The sequence below is a fragment of the Etheostoma spectabile genome, chromosome 4 (genome assembly GCF_008692095.1).
Source record: "Etheostoma spectabile isolate EspeVRDwgs_2016 chromosome 4, UIUC_Espe_1.0, whole genome shotgun sequence".
Taxonomy (NCBI): domain Eukaryota; kingdom Metazoa; phylum Chordata; class Actinopteri; order Perciformes; family Percidae; genus Etheostoma; species Etheostoma spectabile.
Window position 1 is genome coordinate 7946527 of NC_045736.1, and position 9036 is coordinate 7955562.

Sequence of the window (9036 nt, forward strand, 5' to 3'; positions counted from 1 at the left end):
TTACACAGCCTGGAGGTGTGTTTGGGGTCATTGTCCTGTTGAAAAATAAATGCTAAACTATACACAAACTGGATGGGATGGCATGTCGCTGCAGGATGCTGTGGTAGCCATGCTGGTTCAGTATGCCTTCAATTTGGAATAAATCCCTAACAGTGTCAGCAGCAAAGCACCCCCACACCATCACACCTCCTCCTCCATGCTTCATGGTGGGAACCAGGCATGTACAGTGGTGCTCAAAAGTTTACATACACACTGCTTAAGTTGACTAAAAAGAGATAAAATCATGTTTTGGAAATTTATTTTAATACCTAAATTAAAAAATGAGGTAAAATCCAACCTTAATGGACACCAATTTTCTTTGTGAATGAAACGATTGTAAATAAATAAATGTTCTTATTTAAAATACAGGGGTCATAATTTACACTACCCCTATTTAAATTCCCATAGAGGCAGGCAGATTTTTATTATTAAAGGCCAGTTATTTCCTGATTCAGGATATTATGCATCCTGATAAAGTTCCCTTGGCCTTTAGAATTAAAATAGCCCAACATCCTCACATACTCTTCACCATGCTTAAGATAGGCTGGATACTTTCTATAAAATCATCTCTCAATGCAAATCAAACCAGGTATTAGTCTAACTGAAATAAACCATGCCTATCTCTAAGCATGGTGAAGAGTATGTGGATGTGGGGCTATTTATTTCTAAAGGCCAAGGGAACTTTATCAGGATGCATAATATCCTGAATCCAGGAATAACTGCCCCTTTATAATAAATCTGCCTGCCTCTATGGGAATTTAACATAGGGTTATGTATACTTATGACCCCTGTATTTTAAATAAAACATTTATTTTTTACAATACGTTATTCATTCACAAAGAAAATTGGTGTCCTTAAAGGTTGGTTTTACCTCATTTTTTAATTTAGGTATTAAATAATTTCCAAAACTGATTTTTTTATTCCTCTTTTTAGTCAACTTAAGCATGTGTATGTAAACTTTTGAGCACCACTGTAGAATCCATCCGGAACGACTGACCTTCATTTCTTAAAGTAATGATGGCCACTTGTTTCTCTTTACGTAGCTGATTGCTTCTTGCCATAATATGAATTCTAACAGTTGTCCAATAGGGCTGTCAGCTGTGTATCAAGGGTGGGACCATCAGTTGTGTTGTGCAGAAGTCAGGTTGATACCAAAGCTGACAGCCCATTGACAACTGTTAGAATCTATATGGCAAGAAGCAATCAGCTACGTAAAGAGAAACAAGTGGCCATCATTACTTTAAGAAATGAAGGTCAGCGTTCCGGAGGATTCTACAGTGGTGCTCAAAAGTTTACAACACATGCTTAAGTTGACTAAAAAGAGGAATAAAAAAATCAGTTTTGGAATTATTTAATACCTAAATTAAAAAATGAGGTAAAACCAACCTTTAAGGACACCAATTTTCTTTGTGAATGAATAACGTATTGTAAAAAATAAATGTTTTATTTAAAATACAGGGGTCATAAGTATACATACCCTATGTTAAATTCCCATAGAGGCAGGCAGATTTATTATTAAAGGGGCAGTTATTCCTGGATTCAGGATATTATGCATCCTGATAAAGTTCCCTTGGCCTTTAGAAATAAATAGCCCCACATCCACATACTCTTCACCATGCTTAGAGATAGGCATGGTTTATTTCAGTTAGACTAATACCTGGTTTGATTTGCATTGAGAGATGATTTTATAGAAAGTATCCCAGCCTATCTTAAGCATGGTGAAGAGTATGTGAGGATGTTGCTATTTTAATTCTAAAGGCCAAGGGAACTTTATCAGGATGCATAATATCCTGAATCAGGAAATAACTGGCCTTTAATAATAAAAATCTGCCTGCCTCTATGGGAATTTAAATAGGGGTAGTGTAAATTATGACCCCTGTATTTTAAATAAGAACATTTATTTATTTTACAATCGTTTCATTCACAAAGAAAATTGGTGTCCTTAAGGTTGGATTTTACCTCATTTTTTAATTTAGGTATTAAAATAAATTTCCAAAACATGATTTTATCTCTTTTTAGTCAACTTAAGCAGTGTGTATGTAAACTTTTGAGCACCACTGTACATGCCTGGTTCCCACCATGAAGCATGAGGAGGAGGTGTGATGGTGTGGGGGTGCTTTGCTGCTGACACTGTTAGGGATTTATTCCAAATTGAAGGCATAATGAACCAGCATGGCTACCACAGCATCCTGCAGGGACATGCCATCCCATCCAGTTTGGTATAGTTTAGCATTTATTTTCAACAGGACAATGACCCCAAACACACCTCCAGGCTGTGTAAGGGCTATTGACCAGAAGGAGGAGTGATGGAGTGCTGCACCTCACAGCACCAGACCTGAACCCAATCGAATGGTTTGGGGTGAGCTGGACTGCAGGGTTAAGGAAAAGGGCCAACAAGTAATAAGCATCTCTGGGAAATCTTCAAGATGTTGGGAAACCATTTCAGGTGACAACCTCTTGAAGCTCATCAAGAGAATGCCAGAGCGTGCAAAGCAGAATCAGAGCAAAGGGTGGCTACTTTGAAGAAACTAGAATATGAGACACGTTTTCAGTTTTTTCACCCTTTTTGTTTAGTAAATAATCCATATGTGTTCATTCATAGTTTGATGCCTTCAGTGATAATCTACAATGTAAATAGTCATGAAATGAAGTAAACGCATTGAATGAGAAGGTGTAACAAACATTTGGCCTGGCCTTGTGTGTGTGTGTGGTGTGTGTGTTGTGTGTGTGTGTGTGGGTGTGTGTGTGTGTGTGTGTGGTTGGTGTGTGTGTGTGTGGTTTATATATATAATAAAAAAATGGTCTGTTCTGCATATTATGTCCTAGTTTTCAACTCAATGGCAGGGTGATACAGATGGAGAAAACAGTTGTTCCACTGATCTTTCTCAAACACAGTGTGTCCCTCACAGTCTAGCATAGAACATACTTCTGTAAAATGTGTTAGTTCACAGGTCTACAGCCCTCCACCTTTAAACCTAACAAGCAAACTCGCTTTAAGAGGAAAGTCTGTACATTGCACAGATTAGAGCCTCCAGTGGGATGAATCATCTTACCTGTGTCATTGATGTACCATTTTGAGAGGGCTGTAAAAAAAGGACACCTGCCAATTATGAATGCTTTATTCATCCAGGAAAAATTAAGGCCAAAAAATTTTGCATAGCAACCTTTAGAAGATTTCATGTTCGACATCATCTGTATTTAGGATGTGATATGTCGCAGCAGAGGTTCCCACAAGATTATTACCAACATGAAATAAGAAACTATATAGATTTACCTCTTCAGGCACCCTGGGTGAAGTACAGTTGCTTCGTATTAAGGGGTCAAAAGTAAAACATGTACCACTCTCACTAGTCTAAAGAGCTGAAGCTAACAAATGATTGAGAAATGGATTGTGATTTAAAGTTAATCTTGCCTAGTGTTTGTAACCCTGTCCAGGTCCAATACTTACTTCTCGGGCAAAGATCCGGTCTCGTACCCGTGATACTCTTCTTCTCGCTCTTCAATGGACTTGCTAGTCGCCCGTCCTGCAGCGGCACAGGATCTAACATTGGGGTAAACAATTGAATTGGAAATAGACAGTTACAATTAATATGCAGTATTTAGAAATATGCTAAACTTTATTAAATATATGTTTAGCCACGTGTGTGTGAACTGCTGTAAAGATAAGTAGCAATAAGTCCCATTATAACAGTAGGTCGGGGGGCGGCTGTTTTCTGTCAAAACAAACCGAATGGAAAATGCGAAATGAGTGTTGTGGGTGGAATCTGCGTGGGAAGGTTTAACACCACAAAGTGCATGTGTAAGTGTAAAGCTTCAACATACATTGTTGGAAGAAATATAAAAAAAAAGAGGGGGAAACTGGGTTCAGACAGCAACAAAGCAAGTATGCTATTTTTTTATATAACTTTCTGTGGTCTAAAATGTGGGTTTTAATGCTTACCTGAAAACGTACAAGTAAGCAATTAACTTACTTTTGTAAGGAATAACAAATGTTCCAGTTTAGCTGACATGCAAAGTGTAAATGTGTATTTTTATATCTAGTCAAACACAGTGTCAAGTTGTTTTGCGTTGCAAAAAGCGCACAGTTACGGGATAAACATTTGAGTGGCTCACACAGCAATGGAGGGAGTGTTAAATACTTGCTAATTGAAAATTGTGATTTTGAGAGAGAACCAAAAACATGTGAGTTCCTGCATATGATGGCCAATTAATAGTTAAGTACACACTCAGTGTTGGTAGGTTGGTGTTGAAATGGAAAATTGGTATCACGCCATCCCAAGCTAACTAAGCCTTTAACAATTTCACAAAGCAAAATGAGTGTGCATACAAGAAGCTTGAGATGTTCATCAGCATATATCTAAGAAAAAAAAAACTGTGTAGACAGAGTTTATTTGGTTTGGACATAAACACAGCTTAAACGTGGGGACTGAGTTTGCCTCCAAAAAGTTATTATTTCACCCAAGTCAAACAGATTGCCAATTTTCATCTCTGTTGGAACAGATGCCATTTCCCACCCACTTGCCAACTGGGCAACTACAATAATGTACAGTAATCATGTTCAAGCTCTGATGCTCTTACACATAGCTACCATTGATAGATGATTCAAGGCACTCTGTTAAGTTCTGTGTCTTTTTAAAATAATGAAAGAGTTCTTTTAAATTATTAACACAAGGCTGGGTCACATGATGCTACAGCACAACTACCCTTCCAGATGCCAGATAGTCTAAGGGATCACCACCAGAAATCTGTGAGTGTTTGATTCACAGCTTAGTAGGCATCAAACGTAGACATCGCCTTCTTTCATCGATCTGGAAAAGGTAATTAATAGTCCTACGTAAAATGCACATATTGAAAAAAATCTTACATTGCGATATTTTTTCCCCTGCGATATTTATTTCAATATGAAAAAAGAAAAAGTAATTTTTAAAAGATGACATAAATAGCTCTATTTGGGGAGTGCATCCATATAGAAACATTCTTTGTTAAACTGAATGCTTGACAAACACCAAAGAAGTAAGCGCTGTGACTAACATTACTCTTAAGTGATTTTGGAGAGGGAAATTAGGGAGAAATACGCTGGTTGACTAGCATGAACACGATTGTATTCCTATAATAATCAATCCAGGCTAATGTGAATGACAGTGACTGCATGTTGCTTCTCTAAATTCAGGTTGTGGTTGACTAGCGGGGCCAGCTCGTTTGTTTGATAAATTGATCAGACCTGTATGTCACGCGCACCATAGCAACAACTGTGTATCCATGAACAATTAATCAGTGGAAATTACATCAGACAAAGACTCTGTAGTAGATTAGTGTGTGATTAGTGTTGCGGCTCCGAACCGTAACGTTAGTTGGGACAGACAGATCCCTTGTTCTTTAGGCTAACTATATGAGCTTAACCTGGCAGGTAGAGCTTTCTGCTTGTTTCTTTAAGCTAACTATATTAGCTTTAGCCTGGCTGGTAGCAGCGTCTGCGGGGGGGAACGGCCGAGAGCGTTGTAATTATGTTGTATTAATCAAGTGATTTAATTGTATTTGTAGCAAACATAAAAAACTGACTAATGTAGCTTCAATGAGTACCCATCAAAATTATGCGCATCATTGTGTCAGCTGCTGCCTACGGTAATTTTCTACACAAGGAGCCTTACTTTCATAACAAACCCTGTCGGAATACCGTCATACACACGTTGGTGAATTCAAAAAACATGGCTACCTGTCTTTAAGGGAAGGGTCGCGCGGTAATAATCATGTAAGGAGAACAGTGGAAGTTTAATTTTCAATCAAGCAGCAAAAACGTTTTGCGTCAACATCGCAATGTCCTGCAATGTGACTATTGCGCATGCGCACATGTAATGTTGATGCTAAAACACAAAATCGTTCAGCCCTAGTCCTATGTCATCACATTCTAAAAACTGTCTCTCTATCCTTTTTTAGTTAGAGTTAACATATGTCACAGTATACAATGCAGCCTACCTGATTATCGGCCTTGTCCATGCTGGCATGTCTCTCTTAAGAATGAATTTCTTCTGGACGCAGTGTACGTTATCCTTGAGTGTCAGAGAACCTTTGTTTGGGCGTAGAGAAAGTACAAGGGGAGAATAAAAAAACGCTACTTTAAGGGATGATAATTTGATTTTTTTTTGACAATAGCGACCCTTAACCAATCATTACCTAAACAAGAGCAGGCAATGGAATCCCAGTTAACCCATCAGGGAGAGTTAGGGCTAGGACTTTCCACGTTCAGTGTCGGTGGGAAACCTTGGTACGGTTGTGCAGCCACGACCGGTTGTGCAGCCATGTTGCATTATTGTCGTAGACATATGCAGGCACTTTTCCCAAACAAGATCTGTTTGCATGTCGGGGCTACCGGTGAGCGGACCACGGAGAGGCTGTCGGGGCCTGCTCCATTGCATCAAATAGTTAAGCTGCGGGGTAGTCAGCTGTGAGTCTGCCGGGCTACTCTATTAGGATGGACGATTTAACCCACAGTTGTCATGATATATAAGCATGTGTCACGTAGCTCTCGGTCATGAGCGCATTCAGCAGTCAACTGAGTCTCAAATACCACTTAAGCATTAAAAACTTGTACATTCAGAACAGATAAAAATTTGCAAATGACTCGTGATAATCGAGAGTTTACTAGGAAACTCATTCTAATCGATTGACAGCCCTAATAAGAATTCCTTTGAGGCTGTTAACATTACTGGATTTTATTTGCTTATAATAACCCTACCTTAAACCCCTATTACCATACCAATATAAAAGAAAAAAACAAATCAGACTGGCTGTTGAAGTTTGGACCAAAGTTAGAAACCACACTCACATGCGTGTGTTGCCTGTCTGTTGATGATGACAGCCTTGCCGTCTGATCCAACATATGGTGCCATGCCAAGTAGGCAGCTACGCGGTGCAGCGCATACGATGATAAGACGTCATCTGAGGGAACTTCTTGTACTGGTTACTGCAAGGGACACAAAGACAAAGTAGCATGTTTTTCAACACTGCAATTAAGCGTTGATCCCTAATTTTTGTTGAATGCAGTAATGTTTATTTTATAATGTGTAGATTTCTTTTCAGCATTTAAAAATGTTGAGAACATAACCTCTTATGTTTGTTGTATAAAAAAAAACGAACAAATTCATTTGTGCTCTAAAAGTTTGTGCAAAACACCAGGCTTTCTGAAACTCCATTCCCATACATAATTGCATCTAGATATTTCTATGGTTATTGTGGTGGTTAATGGTGATCCTCTGTTTTCTTGTTTAACCAACAATTATCTGTCTACAAAAGTTTTTAGTTGATTTTTTGACAAGCACATTACTTTGGGGACAATTCATTTGGCTTCATGATTTACTGCTTTCAGACAGATTTGAATCATAATACTACTAAGATAACACCATCTTGGTTTCAGGGGAACATAGACTTGCCCCGTAAAAAGAAATACAAATTTCAAATTTATCTCATTACCTCTAATCTATAAATAAAAGGAAGGACGTAAATGTCTAAATTAAATACAACAGACCGGTATGAAGATTGTGGCTTACTTGTCGTCATAATGAACTCCAGGATATCTAGTTCCAGTTTGAGCAGCATCATTCGATCCCTGTGAGCCAAAGAGGAGAGGCGAGGGAGGGGGGAGAGGATCAGAGGGAGGGAACGCGTCAGTGACTAGAGTGTGGCGGAGAACCGACAAAGCTCAGAAGGTTGATGTAGGCAATCTCATACTGGGATGTTTTTCAGTGTGTTGACCAAAAACTCATGAACATCAATGCGTGGAGTCTGTATATTCTGACTGGAGTCTAACAGAAAAAAAAAGGGAAAGCATAAATAGGAGGCAGGCAAAAGGGAAAAAATCGTTAAGAGACTGGTTTGGCTAAGCATAGCTCTAAAACGGCACCCAACACAACAGCAACAGACATTCAGGTTGTTAGGGAGGATACACATAAGTGTAAGATAGCATGAGACACAGCTCACTGTTCTTGCTCAACAAACGCGTTAACAGACAATTATTTAGCATTATGGTACTTTAGTGGAGAATGGAGAGAGAGAAAAAAAAAACTATATTTATTATCAAATATGTGATATAGTTTAATTGTTTGTGTAGAAATAATAATATAATAATAATAATAATAATATAATATAATAATAAGCACAGTACCAACAGGCACTAAATTACATTAAACCTCCAATTACATCTTAACTAGTGATAACATCTTTCGCGGAGCCTTGTCCTTCTTTTCCTTCTCTCATTTTCATACTCGTCCTTTGAGGACTTCTCTCTTCCTGTCGATGGACAGCTGATGTGAAGCTGGAGTGATATCCGGAAAACACATTCCTGCTATGAGAAAAGATGGTACAATTTTGAATTCTAAATTTGTTAGTATATTTAAGCATCGTTAATCCTACACAAACTGTAGTTGCTACAAAAAATTGCGGCTAGGCAGAGTGCAGGGTATGGACAAAGGTTAGGGATTAGAGACAGAACAGTACCGATTCTGGAAGTCCATCATTGGAGAACGGACCAGAGGACTCTTCACACACTGCCAGACTCCGTACCAGCTTCAGTTTGGCATTAGACTGAAAGAGAATTACACATAAATTACCTGTAATGCTAATTAGGTTTGATGGTTTAAATGAGAAGATGTTCTAAAAGTTTCCTACTATAAGTTAAATTATAATTTCCAAAAACAAGGTCCTCTTACAATAAGCAATGAGAGTTTAATTCATTTTTTAAATGTTTTTGTATTATTTTTTAAAATCAGTCTTGAAAAAAAGAAAGAAATGAAAAAACAGCCACACGTTGTCAGGGTGCACCTCATTCAGTTCAAGTAATGCATTCTTTCTATGGACTCCTCTAGATTGATGACTTGGATTAAAAGACACCAAATATTGGAAATGTAAGACAGTGGACAACCAATAACTTCATGTCCTGTGGTCCTGTGATAAGGTCTCGATGTATAAAAATATGTAAACCAGGATGTCGACTGCAGGGTCCCA

The 9036-nt window shown here is 38.3% G+C and overlaps 1 protein-coding gene across 18 annotated transcripts in view; it reads left to right on the forward strand.

Annotated features, from left to right (window-relative positions):
• r3hdm2 (R3H domain containing 2) overlaps positions 1-9036 on the forward strand; it is a 79175-nt gene that overhangs the window by 50880 nt on the left and 19259 nt on the right. The window lies entirely within an intron of this gene.